Raw genomic sequence first — 16749 nt, forward strand, 5'->3', positions numbered from 1 at the left:
AAGGTTGGAGAGAAAGTCCGCAATTAGAAGATAAGCTCAGAACTGAAAAGTATTCCTTCCATAGAACCAATTACAGTAGAGAAGATTGCCCACTTTACCTGACAGACTACTATCTAGGATTTTTGGAGATACCCAGAAATCTCCTTTCCATTGCCTTGCGAAAAGCCTTTTGCTCTAAACGAGATGCTGGATACTTTTTAACGATGAAAGACCTGGGATGTGACAGTCTTGTGGTAAATCTCAACATGCGGCTGACACAACAGGTCAGGAAGTGGGGGTTAACTCCCTTGGAAACTCCACCAGAAGCAGTAAGAGGTCCAAATACCATTCTAACTGCAGCCATAGCAAAGCTATTACTCATAGATAGGTTGATCGCAGATCTGACCCCATTGAGGACTTTCCTCAAGAGGCAGAACGGGGAGGAACACAAACGTCCAGGTTGTTCTATGGGTGTTGGAAGGCCTCCTGGATTGTCGCCTGTGGCTTGGTACTGTGAGCAGTATACCGGACGCTTGCAGTTTAGGGACATCACAAAAAGGTCTATGTTTGCCGTACCCCACAAAGATGAAAAATTTGGAGGTAATTTGTAATTTTCCTAGATATACATCCTTGAACTCTTTGCTTTGGATATACTGTTCGGGTATAGCTGGAAATTAGCCATAAACGTTTTACATAAGGTATAACAACTCCAAGCTAGTTAGTGAGGGGTAGCAGGGAGTAGACCAACTACCACACTTACACACTCACCCAATGCATTACATAACTTTTGATTGCAGGCAGGACTTACTAGGGGATAGGCAATGGTGGGAAAAGTATGAGTAAAGAGCACAGGTTTGTATATTGTAGTTGGGAAAAACACAAATTGCTTCCATATTTGTCATTTGTTCCTACACACATACAAACCTTTCACTCTTTACTATGGAGACTCACCCTTAGGTGGGTAGAAATCTGAACCTCAACTGACTGGAAACAACCTGAGATAAGACTCTGAGATAATGCAAGTATGAGAGAGGTACCTTGACACCTCGTGAACTCTCGGTTCGTTAAGCTAGGGAGTTGATAGTCTAGCCTAGGGGATTATGCTAAATGTATAGAAACTAAACACTGAGACTTGACCAGGTAAGGATATTGGAGAGGGTAACACTTCTCTAAATTAACCCACAGTTAATTGGGGGACAGGGTGGCAGGCCCATGTGTATAAATAGTGTAGTGTTTGTTTTTTTCAAGGGAAAATACAATTATCATTAATCTGTCATTTGTTCAAGCGCAAACAAAAACACACTACTATTTATATTGGGTAGACTCACACTTAAGAGGGAGGAAGTCCTTTACCAACTGGTTTTGGTATTTGACCCGGGGTTCTCTCTACTTTGGTAAGACTAAAGTAGTAAGAACCCTTAGCCCCACTAAATTCTCGTGCTATGCCCTATAAGGGGCAAGCGTTATTAGCGGCCTGCAGAAGTTAGCATGTTTGTGAAACTCTCAACGCGGCTGGTCTTTAATGTAGGAACTCATATACAAACCGAGAATCCTTAGGATACACAAGTGAAATGACTTACCAGTAGAGAGGTGAGGTCTACTTATGCTGAGGGGCTATCGTGCTGTTTTTCCCCATGGGGGGAAAGGGTGAAAAGAAGAAAGACGCAGTCATCCTCCTCTTTCACCCCAGAATAATCCAGGTAACTTCCGCCCTAAACACTCTGCTATCTGTCTAACAAAGAGCTTGGGGTTTTTCCCCATGGGGGGAAAGGGTGAAAAGAAGAAAGAGGCAGTCAGTCTCCTCTTTCACCCCAGAATAATCCAGGTAACTTCAGCCCTAAACACTCTGCTATCTGTCTAACAAAGAGCTTGGGGTTTTTCCCCATGGGGGGAAAGGGTGAAAAGAAGAAAGAGGCAGTCATCCTCCTCTTTCACCCCAGAATAATCCAGGTAACTTCAGCCCTAAACACTCTGCTATCTGTCTAACAAAGAGCTTGGGGTTTTTCCCCATGGGGGGAAAGGGTGAAAAGAAGAAAGAGGCAGTTATTCTCCTCTTTCACCCCAGAATAATCCAGGTAACTTCAGCCCTAAACACTCTGCTATCTGTCTAACAAAGAGCTTGGGGTGTTTAGATCACTTGTTATGCAGCCACTATAGGACCTATGGAGAATATATCTACATTCCTGTGGAGGGAACTCCCTAGGGATCTCCATAAGGAGTTGCAGAAGGTCTGGAAACCACTCTGCATGATGCCACAGCAGAGCTATAAGCGTTATTAGTAAGTTCCTGCTTACTCGTACTTGGTTGAAGACTTTTCTCATCAGACAAAATGGGGGGAACGCGTAAACGTCCATATCCTCCCATTGATGTTGGTATGCATCTTGCCGAAGAGATTGGGCATTCAGGACTGGTGGGCAGTACAACGGACGCCTGCAGTTCCTGGCCATTGCGAACAGATCCACAGTCAGGGAACCCCACAAAGTCCGGACTTTTTTGGCAACTAGATGATTCAAAGACCACTCGGAGCCCACTATCTGAGTCGCTCTGCTTAGACTGTCCGCTAGCACATTCCGCTTGCCCAGAATGAAGCATGCTGATAGGGACACCGAGTTGCCTTCTGCCCATCTGAGATCTCTACTGCTAGATAGCACAGTGGCTGTGAAAAGGTACCGCCTTATTTGTTTAGGTAAGCAACTACTGTAGTGTTGTCGCCCACCAACACTACAGAGAGCCCCACCAGGAATTGGTGGAACTGTTTGAGGGCAAGGAAGACTGCCCTCATTTCTAACAGGTTTATATGCTCATACCTTTTGGACTTGGACCACTGGCCGGAGGTGATGTGATGCAGCCTGAGGGCTCCCCACTCTTCTTTTGATGCATCTAAATAGAGCATCAATTCCGGGGGAGAACGAGAATATTGACCCCTTTGCTGAGGTTTAGGTTCGTCAGCCACCATCTGAGGTCCGTCTGTTTTTCTGGCCCTATGCGGACTAGAGGGTCCCTGGAATCAGTGGTCTGATTCCATTGGGATTTCAGCTGCCACTTAAGGGATCTCATCCTGAGGCAGCTGTTTGGAGCTAGATGTACCAAAGAAGAGAGGTGACCGAGCAGACGTACCCAACTCTGTACTGGGAGCTCTTCCCAACTGAGGAAGGGCCACGTTACCTTCCTCATCCTTTGAATATTTTCGTCTGATGGATATGCTTTGTTCCTTACGGTGTCCAATAGCATGCCTAGGTATACCAGTTTTTGAGAGAGAATCAGATGAGACTTCTTGAGATTTACCATAATCCAAAGATCTTGGCAAAACCTTGTAAGCTTGTCCTAATGGCGGAAAAGAGCTGCCTTCGAGTCTGCCAGAATCAGCCAGTCGTCCAGGTATCTTGGGAGACGGATGCCGAGTCCTTGAGCCCAAGCTGACACAAGGGTGAACACTTTCGTGAAAGCCTGAGGTGCTGTGGAAAGACCGAAACACAGCACCTTGAACTGGTATAGCTTTTGGTCTAGGAAGAATCTTAGATACTTCCTGGAAGACGGATGGCTTAGGATTTGGAAGTATGCGTCCTTCACATCTAGATTGCACATGAAGTCTTTCGGTTTGATCGCGAGTCTGACCGTGTCAGGAGTCTCCATCCTGAACCGAGTTTGCAGGACAAACTTGTTCAGGGGGGAGAGATCAATGACTGGTCTCCAGCCTCCATATACCTTTTCTACAAGAAAGAGTCGACTGTAAAAGCCTGGAGATCTGTCGCGGACCTCTTGGAGAGTACCCTTCTCCAACATGGTCTGGACTTCGCCCTGGAGGGCTAACTCCTTTGCGGATCCCTTCACATAGGAGTCTGATGGGAGAGGCACTCTAATCAGTGGAGGGAGTGACAGCGTGAACGGGACGCTATAACCCAAATGGATCACCTCGACTGTCCAGAATTCAGCCCCGTGGTGAAGCCACCTCTGCCATCGGTTGTTCAGGCATCACTCCACAGGTGGACATATGAGAGGATTGCTGTCCTAGCGGGGTCGGCCTCAGCCAGATCCCCACTTGCCTCTGCCTCCACGGAAGGACTTTTTACATTGAAGGGGCTTTTTGGACATCCTATGACCCTATTGTATAGGGTTTCTAGACTACTTTGTCAGCGATTTAGGAGCTGGATTTCTCTGTGGCTGAGAAGGGTAAGGTCTTGCAGTCAAGGCCCTGTGAATGAGAGAGTTTGTAGTGGACTTTCTCCACCTCTCAGCCAACCGCTCGACGTCTTCGGGATTGAATAACAAACTTCCCTCGAAGGGGGCATTCCTGATCCTTGCTACCTCGGCCTGAGGGAGTTGCCTATGGGGTTTTCCTATTACGGCATCCAGTCTCAAGATGGTGTTGGCCCAAAGGTTCACCAGTTGATGAGACAAGAACTCGATGGCCTGAGTGCTAGATAATAGGAAAGTCTCCATAGACATCCTAGTGGACTGTTTGGATCAGTCCTGAGACCGGACAAATTGTCCCAAAGATCCTAACCAGAAATCCAGCCAGGAAATAGCCTGCATGGCATACCTCACTACCTTTTCCTGGTTCAGCATCTCGAAGGCCAAGAACGAGTGATCTAGAGGCAAGACTAGTAGTGGCTCGTTGAGAATTTCATAATACCTCCACCGTGTGATGAAAGACGACACGAGGAGTTTGGAGGAGTAGTTGGTGCGAAGGGAGGAAGACGAACCAGTCGCCTAGGACACAGCCTTCTGCTTGGCACTCGTCAACCCCTTTGACCAGGGCAAAGCTCCACTGGCCCTAAGGAGTCAATGAGTGCCATAGAATTGGTCTAGCACTGTATCCTTATCATCCAGAGTGGCGGCCAATGGATCTGGCAGCCCATTGATGGTTCAGATGCAGGGTAAAACCTGTCAGAAGGCATCTTCTGTCTCCTTTCGCTCCACTTTCATCATTTTAGGGCTAGCGGCAGCTGGCAAAATGTCATTCTGATAATCATTCTGCTCTTCAACTTCTGAGCTCTCATCCATAGGAGCCTGGAGTAGATCAAGGTCATCATCAAGATTGATGGGGAACTGAGCAATTCCCGAGGACGTACTCAGTTCTTGCTGAGTTTCCGTTCGAGATAAGGGAGGCCTGACTGAGGATTTTGGGATTATAAATAAATCCTTCGGCTCTTTGCGATGTGGCAAAAGTTCCTCCATCAGTGTAGGCCTTGCGGCTTCTACTGATCTGCGGGAGAGAAGTGGCTCCGCAGGGGCAAGAACAGTATCACACCGAAAAGGGAGATGAGCCTCTCTTGGCACTATCTCGGCTGGAGTTAGACGGAACGAGTCCGTATAGGAAATTGTCCGGTCCTCCTTGGAAGGAGAAGGTCGAATTCTCTTCCTCTTCCCTTTGGGTCTTGCCTGTTCTTTATGCATGTTGCATAAGATTTTTCATAATTCTGACCATTCTTTGCATTCAGATCTCCCCAGACTGTAACATCCTGTACGCAGTACTAACTTGTGTATGTAGTTAATTCTAACTTTTGCCTTCTCCATGAAAAGGCTCAACACAACACAGTACTGTATTCCAGAAGTTTTATTTCAGCTGTGAACTGATTTCTGGTGGTTGAATCAGTGAAACTTCTTAAGTTCAAACTTCTGGTGAATGTTTTTATTTTGAACAGGTTAACATGATTCCCTTTAAACTTTTTATATATGCCATTTCAATTTAATGATGTTACTGATCTAAAGATATCCTATAAATTTTACTACTACTTCTAACATGATAAATTTGTATATAATTTGTAGTTTTCCTAACTATACAAACCTTAGCTATTTAATAGGGGTATTACTTTCGGTGTACTTGAAATGACGAGCCATTAATTTTTAACAAGGGTTTACTACCCACACCTCTAGTTAGCAAAGGTAAGAGAGGGTACCTTGCTACCAACCCCCCCCCCTCTCACACACCTGTGCTTGAGCTCACTTTGCTTGGAGGTAGGACTTCAAGGGGGATAGGGCTGACAGGCATGTTTGGTTAAATAGCTAAGGTTTGTATAGTTAGGAAAACTACAAAGTATCTACGGATTTGACATTTGTTCTGTAACTGGAATACAAACCACGCTGTTTAATAGGGGTGACTCACCTATTAGGAAGGGTGGATGTCCCAGCCAGTCTGGCTTTTGGCTTTGCCCGGGGACTCTTTATTTGAGTGTGTAAGCACCCAAGAAATAAGGAGTCCCTGCACCTCGCTAGAACCTTGCTACGCAAGGTCTGCGGCCTACGCAAGCTGTGTGTGAAGGTATGAAGAAGTGTGACTCATCCTAGAAAGTTTTTCTCAAGTTCTTTAGATGGAAACTTGTAGATTAGGACTTTCCCAATACCACCTCGTCAGGGTATCGGGAGGTAACAGTATTAATCTTAATACTAGGAACACAAGGGAGCATGGTTTACCTGCAGTGGTTTGAGGTCAGCTATGCAGAGAACCCAGGATGCTGCTTTCCCCAAGAGAGGGGAGGATGAAGAAAAGAATTCATGCAGACTAAAACTGAATAACAATGCCCTCAACCTTCTACTACTTGTCCAATAAGGAGCCTGAGGTTTTAAACCAGCTGTTGTGCACCCACCACAGGACCGATAGAGAACGTATCGAGTCTCCTGTGGGTCACGTCTTGCAGATAGTGGGATGTGAACGTTGTTTGATGTTCCCACACCCCAGTTTGAAGAACCTGTGTCTCTGAAAAATTTCTTTTGAAGGCCAGGGACGTAGCTATGCCCCTGACATCATGTGCTCTGGGGGGACGTGACGGAGGAGGGTCTGGATTCAGTGCCAGGTCAATGACCCTGCGAATCCATGCTGAGATGGTGTTCTTAGTGACCCTCCTCTTAGTCCTTCCTGTGCTGACAAATAGTGCTGGCACACGAGGACGGGCTGCGGCTGTTCTCTTGAGGTACAGCCTCAAACTCCTTACTAGGCATAGTAAGAGATGGTTTGGGTCATCTGTTACAGTACGGAGACTAGAAATCCGGAAGGAATCGAATCGAGGATACGCTACTCCTGGATTCTGAGTCTTAGCAATAAACTCAGGGACGAAGCTGACCGTTACCTTCCCCCCATCCCCTTGAATGGGCAATGTCATACGAGAGACCATGAAGTTCGCTGACTCGCTTGGCCGAGGCCAAAGCTAGCAGGAATACCGTCTTCCAGGTTAGGTGGCGATCTGATGCCTGGCGTAATGGTTCATAGGGAGGTCTCTTAAGAGAGCTGAGAACTCGAACCACGTTCCATGGGATAGGTCTCACTTCTGACTGAGGGCAGATAAGTTCATAACTACGTATGAGTCAAGAAAGTTCTAGCGATGAGGAAATGTCCATTCCTTTCAGCCTGAAGGTGAGACTTAAGGCTGAGTGATAGCTTTTCACTGCCGAGACTGAAAGGCGCATTTCTTCACGCAAATACACGAGGAACTCCGCTATTGTTGGAATAGTGGCATCGAGTAGAGAGATACCCCTTCCACGACACCAACCACAGAAGACTTTCCACTTTGCCTGGTAGACTACTGCTGAACACTTACGCAGGTGTCCAGACATCCTGATCGCAACTTGTTGCAAAAATCCTCTCTCAGAGAGGAGATGCTGGATAATCTCCAGGCGTGAAGCCGTAGTGAACCTACGGCTTTGTGGAAGATGTTGGCATGTGGTTGTTTGAGTAGATTGTGTTGTGGAGGGAGTCCTCTTGGTGGCTCCATTAGGAGTTGCAGAAGGTCCGGGAACCATTCTGCGTGATGCCATAGCGGAACTATGAGGGTCATTGAAAGATTGACAGATGTTCTGGTCTTGTTGAGTACCCTCCTCATCAGACAGAACGGATGAAAGGCGTAAACATCGATATTGTCCCACCGTTGTTGGAAAGCATCTTGCCAGAGAGCCTTGGGGTCTGGGACTGGGGAACAGTACAGCGGGAGCCTGAAGTTCAGGGCCGTTGCAAAGAGGTCCACAGTCGGAGAACCCCACAAAGTCAGGATTTTGTTGGCTACTAGATGATCCAAAGACCATTCGGTACTCACTATCTGAGATGCTCTGCTCAGGTTGTCGGCGAGCACATTCCTTTTGCCCAGAATGAAGCGTGCCGATAGTGGTATCGGGTGGATTTCGCCCCATCTCAGTATCTCTACTGCTAGATGGGATAGTTGCTGCGAAAAAGTACCTCCTTGTTTGTTGATGTAGGCCACTAATGTGGCGTTGTCGCTCATCACCACCACAGAGTGACTTGCCAGGTACTGTTGGAATTGTTGCAGGGCCAGAAAGACAAAGGTCGCCATCGCCTCATTCCCCTCCCCGCAAGCGCATAACTACGTGCATTGTGAGAGAAGGGAAACTTCCAGAGGGGTCCAGGATCCCAAAGCCACCACAGGTGAACCCACCAATGATGGGGACTCCTCCCAGGGATCCTTCAACCCCTGTCCCTCTGGAAGTTTCCCTTCTCTCACAATGCACGTAGGTATGCACTTGCGGGGAGGGGAATGAGGCGATGGCGACCTTGCCGTGCATAGTTCAGTAGTCTCGCGCAGCGGGAGGATATTGACGCTCGCGCGAGGGAGAATGTCAGAGCTCGCGCACGGGAGACTGTTGGCGTGAGGGAGGATTATCACGTTGAGTGCGCGGGCACGCGGATGAGAGTTCGCGCGCATCTATACCAGCCGTAGGGCGCACGCGCGTAGGAGAAAGATCCCTAGTGCGCGGCCGCGCAGTTGAATCATGTGGGGCACGCAGGAGTGCGAGAGGATGTTGGCGTGCATCCTTTGGAGAGGATGGGCGAGCGTGCTCACGGCACGCGCGCGTATCCTTGTGAGTGCTTGCGGGAGAAGGCTGGCGCGCAGGTGAGCACTGGAGCGATGGTACTGGTTGGCGCGTGGGAGAAGCCAGCATTGCTGACTTCCCAGAAATACTACTTTCAGTAGATCGTTGGAGCGCAGGTTTTTCCTGGCGCGTATGATGATGCACAGCATGGCGCGCAGGAGAGTTGGATGTTGGGCGCGTATGTGAGCGGGCAGGAGACTGATGGCACGCGGGAGAGTGCTGGCGCGCGGGAGAGTGCTGGCGCGCGGGAGAGTGCTGGCGCGCAGGAAAGTGCCATTGCGCAGGAGGTTGATGGCGCGCAGGTGAGTATTGGCGCGCGGCTGGGCGCGGGCGCGTAGGAGAATGTTGGCGCGTAAGCACAGGGTGCTCAGGCAAGACCTGGCGCGCAGGAGAACGTGAGCGCACATGCGCATGAGGGCGCGCATAGCGCATGATGGAGCTATGCTCCTGTCGGACCGTATGCGCATGTTGGCATATACGCCCTTGATGCCCTGTGTTAGGTTTTAGTGATGGGGCCTGACGAGCTACTAAGGAGCGTTCGTCAGGTCTCGTTGGCGCGTAGCACGTATGTGGTTGGCGCGCAATAGCGTGCTTTGGTGGAGCCTTGTTAGGCCCATGTAAAAACGGTGACGGCAGGTCTGTTGGATGGAAGGTCGACGTGTCCTTTATAAGGACGAATTTCCACCGAAGGAGATTGCGAACGTTCTGCAGAAAGGTCCAGAACCAATGCAGGAGCAGTGATGGATGATTGGTCTCGAGGCTCCTCTGCGGTGGACTGCATCGAAGATGTTGAACCAAAGAGACGCCTCCTCACCGCAGGTGAAGGAAGACGAGCCTTCCAAAGAATGTGCCCTCTGAGGGCCATTGGATCAGCAAGCTGACCTTCTGCAGTCCTCCGAAGAGGAGTTTCTGTAAGTGAACTCCCCCGAGGGGAAGAAACACTAGCAATAGGGACTGACGATGGACTTAGTTTCTCCCTCGTAGGTTGAACAGGAGAAACTAAGCCGTCAGCTACCATAGAGTTTGGAGAGGCAGAGGTGTTGGGTGATACCGCATTGGATACCTCTGACACCACAACGTCGACAAGAGACAGAGGATCAACCTCTGACGGTGACGACAAATGCTTGACAGCGGCACCCTATCGGATGTAGTTAAGCAAAACCTCCTTGGAGGGCGAACCCGGAAGCCCCAAGGAGGACCAAAGTTGGAAAAGCGAGGTTAATGACATATCCTCCCCCGGGGGGAGAGGTGGAGCTGCTTCGCTAGGGGATGCAACTTCATCTCTCGAGTTCCGAGGTTGGTAAACAATACTGTACATCAGTCTACACTACCACTCGATGGTCTCTCGAAAAATGACTGACCGAGTGGGAGCTTCGGAGGAGGTTTGGGCAACGGAAGAACAGGCCTTGGGTTTTTCTCCTTTCGAAGCAACCTTCAAAAGAGAAATATCCCATTTGGACTTCTTCTTCCGTCGTCGGGAAAACCTCTCCCACTGGGAGGTAGACCACTCTCTACACTCACTAAACCTGTTGTTGCTATCGCACCGTTGGCCCCTACAAGAAGGACAAAGGGCGTGAGGATCAGTCTCGACCGCCGACATGAATGTTTCACAGGGGCGGTCGGGAAACCCAGGGCAGGTGCGCATGATCGCAGAGGCCAACTTCACATATACAGAACTAGAAAAAGAAAAGACAAAAGCAATTAAATGGCTGCCAAATGACGGTGAGGATGAGGGCGGACACGTCCGACCACCATCCGAGCCGAGAGCAAAGCGAGCTCAAGCACAGGTGTGAGGGGGGGGGGGGGGGTAGCAAGCTACCCTCCCCTACCCCCGTTAACTAGCGGTGTGGGTAGTAAACCCTCGTTAAAAATTAATGGCTCGTCATTTCAGCTACGCCGAAAGTAATACCCCCATTAAATAGCGTGGTTTGTACTGTATTCCAGTTAGTATTCCAGTTACGGGACAAATATAGTTTAATCTATTTCCTTTCCTCATTGGGCTATTTTCCCTGTTGCAGCCCTTGGGCTAGAATCAATTTGTTTTTTTTTCCAGCAAGGGTTGTAGCTATACTACTATGAGATTCAGGGCCTCTGTAACACGGTTTTTTCGCAATAATTTTTTATCTATTAATTTCATAAATATAACGCTTCTTCAGAATGCACATTATATCTACACATAAATTTTGACTATATTCTGCATTACGTAGGTTGAATAAATTTGGTACTTATAATGTAAAAGTGGCGTTTTTTGAAGACAGGCCAACTTACTCAGAGAAAAGGTTTCGAACGCACTCGTTACGTAACTTATGACGGCATTTCTTCCCTCTTTCTCGATCGATGATTGGCGATATGTAACGAAGGCTATACCTCTGCCAACAATGACACAAAAGTTTAAATAAAAGCAAAGCAGTACACCTTTATGAACTCTGAAACCTCTCCACTGATAATTGTCATAATGAACAAACCAAGAAAATATGTTAATAAATACAAAAACACTTCGATTATTAGTCTAACTCCCAAAATAAGTTTCCTAGGAAATTACAGTCTACTTTATAGGTCACAATCAGATTGACAAGGTGTAGGGAATAGTTGGTAATTTTCAAAAACGTAGTAGACAAGCTTTATTTGATAACTGCTATAGCCAATGTCAAGCAATTTTTATTTATTGTCTATCTGCCTACCTATTTACTGTAAAAAAAAAAAAAAAAAAAAAAAAAAAAAAAATAGGCGGTACCGTGTTTTGGCTTTAAACCAATAATTATCGTCAGAATGATGACTTCACGAGGCTCCACCCACTTTGGCCTTGTTATAATTCAGGATAACACTGAATGCTATCATGGGCATTGTTGGATCAGAAAATTTAAATTCTAGCTATAAAAACTCATTTCTCGAGTAGTTGTAAGAAGTGCTAAATGATCCTCAAGGATCTCAGCAGTTGGCCTAAACGTTTATTTCATGTATACTACTGTTGCGGCACTACTGCTACAGTAGTATTACTACGCTCGCACAGATACCCCACCCACATTTATGTATCGTTCCGCCATTCATAAAGTCTTTGTTATGTTTTTTCACTGTGCAATAAGCCATGGCCTCCTCAAAAATTAAGTTTAACATTAGATGATAGGTTATTTCATTAAGCTGACAAATTATGGCAGGTGGGTATGTTATTGCTGATGTTGAAGCTAAAGATAAAGTATGGTATCATTCCTTCATTGCATTATCATCTTTACTACTATTTGTTTTGCTACATGTAGTAATTATCTTAAAGGATAAATGAATTATGTTCACTTTATTTCTATAAATTCCCATTAGATGTACAAATAAAACTCCTAAAACTATTCATGATTTATTTACAAAATGCAGTCATGCCCAAAACATAGCCAACACGGTCGCACGGCCTAAGAAGAAGAAAAAAAATTATATCGGATGATCCATTGGTCTGATGGAGAGTTTAGCACAAAATTCTTATTTTAACAAAAATAGTTATATAAAGACTGTTTACATACAGTACAATCTCTCTCTTGGTGGCATAGTGAATAGTTAATGGAAATGTTCAAAAGCCTGAATGACATTACAAGTATTATAATCATGTTAGGCCTACGCTAAATACAAATCAGACCATAAACATTGGATTTAAACTAGAAACTGAATAATGCAGTTTTGCAACCACGGGGGGCAATTCCAAATCCTGTTAGCCATTCTTGACTGTTAAGGGTTTCAGAGCAGATGGAACAAGGTGAATGGGTGTCTGGTGGAAGGGCGGGGCAAAATTTTGTCAAAAGGTGTTTACATTGCTTACGTAATGAATGTTTTCGACTCTTGGCTCGTTATCACTGGCCATGGTGTCGGCCAGATCATTTTTACTCTATAAAAATTAAAACTATCGGCTTTAAGTTATCGATAATGCTGACAAAATTTGTGTGTGGTTGTAAAATATACACATGTCAACTTTCAGCTACATCCGATGCGTTGATAAGGAGCAAAGTCCCAAAAACCGTGTTACAGAGACCCTGAATCTCATAGTAGTAATAATAATAACAAATCCTAAATATTACAGAGAAAATAAAAATACATACAATCTCATAAGCCAACTAAACAGTCGGTGTGGAGCTTAGCAGAAACTGAGCCAGCCCATTAGAAGACCAGAGCAGGGAGTTTTTGTATAATGATGGACAGGACCTCCCTCGTGCATAGACCACCACCTAACCTAACCTACATCCCATGTCCTTATCTATTTACCTAACAGGGAGATAATGGTCCCCTATGACCCCACTTTGACAATTCTTTAGCAATATTTTTATAAATAAATGAGTTATAAAAATGGCCTTCAGCATACATAACCCTATACCCTACCCCAAAATTCAGTATCTTTACTCATCAGAAAACTGACCTAAGATGCTGTGTTCTATAGAATGTAGTATATCAGACTGGTAAATGGTATATTAGAAGGGTATATACCATTATTGTTTTGTCAAAAAGCTTAAGCATTACAAATATGAGCAATATGTAACATATTATTCATTGACATATTAAGACCTGACGCCATGTACCAATTATTCGTAACAAACCAAGGAGCCTTTGTATGTCACTAGCCAGTACCTTCTGTGTGTAAAGAAAATACACAAACTAACCTAAACAGCAATTCTGTACAATAGCTCTGCCAGCTAATTATCAAATTTAAGTATTTTCCCTAAAAAGAGGGAAGTCCAAGGTTTCCTTTGATATATAAATCTAAGTGGCACTAGGTGTAGAAATGGTTTAAAAATCAAAGTTAAATCTGACCCACCTGAAAAAAACTAAGTCCTCTGATTTCATAACTCTCTCAAATTCCTCTTCAGACTGAGCTCTTGTTTGTTTGTTTGCACATTAAAAACATAGATTATGTCATTATTACATCATCGACTGTATTCTTCGTAGCAAGACGTCACCCAAACATCATAGTTTTTAACCAATAATGATTAACCACACTTGACTTGGGGCTAGCATTTTAACAAAACTAGCATCACGTGACTTCAATACCCAATCAAGTGACAGTTTTACTAGGAAACTGAACACTTTTCGACACTTTTCACACCCTTTCCACTGCCAATTTTTCAATCTTTTAAAAGCTATAGAGGCATGTGAACTTTCAACTTCTGCTGCAATTTCTCATTTACCATTAAGGCTACTTTGACATCAATTTCTGTGGATTTCTCCCAAATTCTTGTCTCAATTTTTATTCAAATTAAAAAGGTTTTTTTCTTGCATTATTGTGGTAATATCAAATGAATAATAAAAGTACTGCCAAAATTACAGTATTACTAAAAGTGAAAAGGACACTATTTGCCCCACCTGTGGTTGTAAGTGCCAACTTGATATTAATAAAAAAGCATTTCAATGTGACAGACGGCATGTTGTATTGAAAAACAAAAAGAACGTGAAAAAAGGTGTAGTTTTTGCATTTCCATTTTTAAGGGAACTTGGTTTGAAAAGTCTCATTTAGATATAGAATCTAATTTGTTACTTGTATATAATTATATTGGTGTTAAATTTAACCCTTTTACCCCCAAAGGACGTACTGGTACGTTTCACAAAAGCCACCCCTTTACCCCCATGGACGTACCGGTACGTCCTTGCAAAAAAATGCTATAATAATTATTTTTTTCATATTTTTTATAATTTTTTGAAAAAATTCAGTCATTTTCCAAGAGAATGAGACCAACCTGACCTCTCTACGACAAAAATTAAGGCTGTTAGAGCAATTTAAAAAATATATACTGCAAAATGTGCTGGGAAAAAAATAACCCCTTGGGGGTTAAGGGTTGGAAATTTCCAAATAGCCTGGGGGTTAAAGGGTTAATTATAAATTTGTTGAAAATGAATTTAGAATTTCTCCCAAAACTACCAATGATTGGTGCTCATTCATTCATGACGTTACTGTGCATTGGGCAATGAGTCGGAAAGGTTCACCTTTAAGCTCCAACCTAAGTAAGTCTTATATTCAATATGGCTGTGTAAGGGGGGATCACAGGGGGCAAGTCCCCCCCCCCCCCGCCCTCGCTAGGTAAGGATACGGCTACTAGGTTAGGTTAGGTTAAGTTAGGTAGTTTGTTTAGGTTAGCTGGTGGCCTTGTTTATTGCTAATTCTACATAGGCCATTATTCACATGTTAAAACGGCTTGTTTAATTCATTCCCAATCCAAAAAACTGCGGATTCCAACTGGAGGTCCCCAAAAATGGAAAGGTTAACAAATCTCGGGTAGTTTGTAGCGCTACGGCCAAGCGTCCTTATTTGCTTATTATCGCTCCGACTGTTATCTTGTATAGAATAAAAACGTTTGGAAATGGTCTACAGATCTTAAATATGTTGTGTAAGGGGGGGCGGGTCCGGGGTGGCGCAGCCCCCTGGGTAAAGACACGGCTTTTAGCATAGGTTAGGTGGGTTTTTTAAGTTAGCTTCTCCCGTCGTACTCGTAGGTAAGGAAACTGTTGTGTAAGGGGGGGGGGGGGGGTCCGGGGAGGGGGCGCAGCCCCCCTGGGTAAGGACACGGCTTTTAGCATAGGTTAGGTGGGTTTTTTAAGTTAGCTTCTCCCGCCAAAATCGTTTTTAGAACGACGGCCACAGTTCAGAATATTCCCGTTTTCTACGGGATCTGGCCGTCACCCTGCAAACGCTCCGTAGTTTGTTTAGGTTAACTGGTGGCCTTGTTTATTACTAATTCTACATGGGCCATTATTCTCATGTTAAAACGGCCTCTTTTATTCATTCCCATTCCAAAAAACTGCGGATTCCAACCGGAGGTCCCCAAAATTGGAAAGATTAACAAATCTCCCTTCGTCTGCCGTCATCATACATAGACCCCCAAATCAAATATGATTTCCCTTTGGAATAACAAAATATGGTAATTTTGTATATTATTCCATGTAATGTAACCTAGGAAAAAATCTACTGTTCCTTACAGAAATATTACCCAAAATATTTAAATACTTACCTATGACAGAAAGACTGGAACTCGTATAGTACCTGGGTACTGATTTCAAGTCCGGGTATCCATTTCGTCAAAACACTAACGTATAATTGCACATATAATTTCGCTAATTCTTCCAAATGACCACATTTTAATCAACTCAAAATGCTAAATTGTAAAACACTTTGCCTCTTCACAACACAGATAAGTTTATCTAAATTATCTTAGAGTTTCTGTAATTGCTGGAGTCTGGCCTTCAATGTTTACAGCTGTCAGATTTCGACTGGATTATCGTACATAAGTATTCGAATTGTCGTTTTTCAACCAAAATTATCGTACAGTTTCAATATAATTATTAAGGAGTTACATGATTGACTTATTTCAAAATATTTTAGTATAACTGATTAATTAAACATACATACATATATCTGTATTCATACCATAGGTCTTGTAATTGTTGTTTTTCAACCAAAATAATAGTACAGTTTCAATATAATTATTAAGGAGTTACATGATTGACTTATTTCAAAATATTTTAGTATAACTGATTAATTAAATATACATACATATATCTGTATTCATACCTACGGTATGCATCGTACATCGTACTGGACCTAAAATAGTCCAGTTTTTCATCCAGTTTTTCAACCAAAATAATAGTACACTTTCAATATAATTATTAAGGAGTTACATGATTGACTTATTTAAAAATATTTTAGCATAACTGATTAATTAAACATACAAACATATATCTGTATTCATACCTACGGTATGCATCGTACATCGTACTGGACCTAAAATGGTCCAGTTTTTCATCCAGTTTTTCAACCAAAATAATAGTACACTTTCAATATAATTATTAAGGAGTTACATGATTGACTTATTTCAAAATATTTTAGTATAAATGATTAATTAAATATAAAAACATATATCTGTATTCATACCTACAGTATGCATCGTACATCGTACTGGACCTAAAATAGTCCAGTTTTTCAACCAAAAT

The 16749-nt window shown here is 44.1% G+C and overlaps 1 protein-coding gene across 2 annotated transcripts in view; it reads right to left on the reverse strand.

Annotated features, from left to right (window-relative positions):
- The window catches only part of LOC137657709 (solute carrier family 35 member F5), a 128919-nt gene extending 112899 nt beyond the window's left edge, over window positions 1-16020 (reverse strand). For both annotated transcript variants that reach the window (XM_068392145.1, XM_068392136.1), the window contains exon 1: window positions 15771-16020. The gene's annotated coding sequence lies outside the window, so the exon portion shown is untranslated. The remainder of the gene's footprint in view (window positions 1-15770) is intronic.
- Between the last annotated feature and the right edge of the window lie 729 nt (window positions 16021-16749).

The sequence above is a fragment of the Palaemon carinicauda genome, chromosome 1 (assembly GCF_036898095.1).
Source record: "Palaemon carinicauda isolate YSFRI2023 chromosome 1, ASM3689809v2, whole genome shotgun sequence".
NCBI lineage: Eukaryota > Metazoa > Arthropoda > Malacostraca > Decapoda > Palaemonidae > Palaemon > Palaemon carinicauda.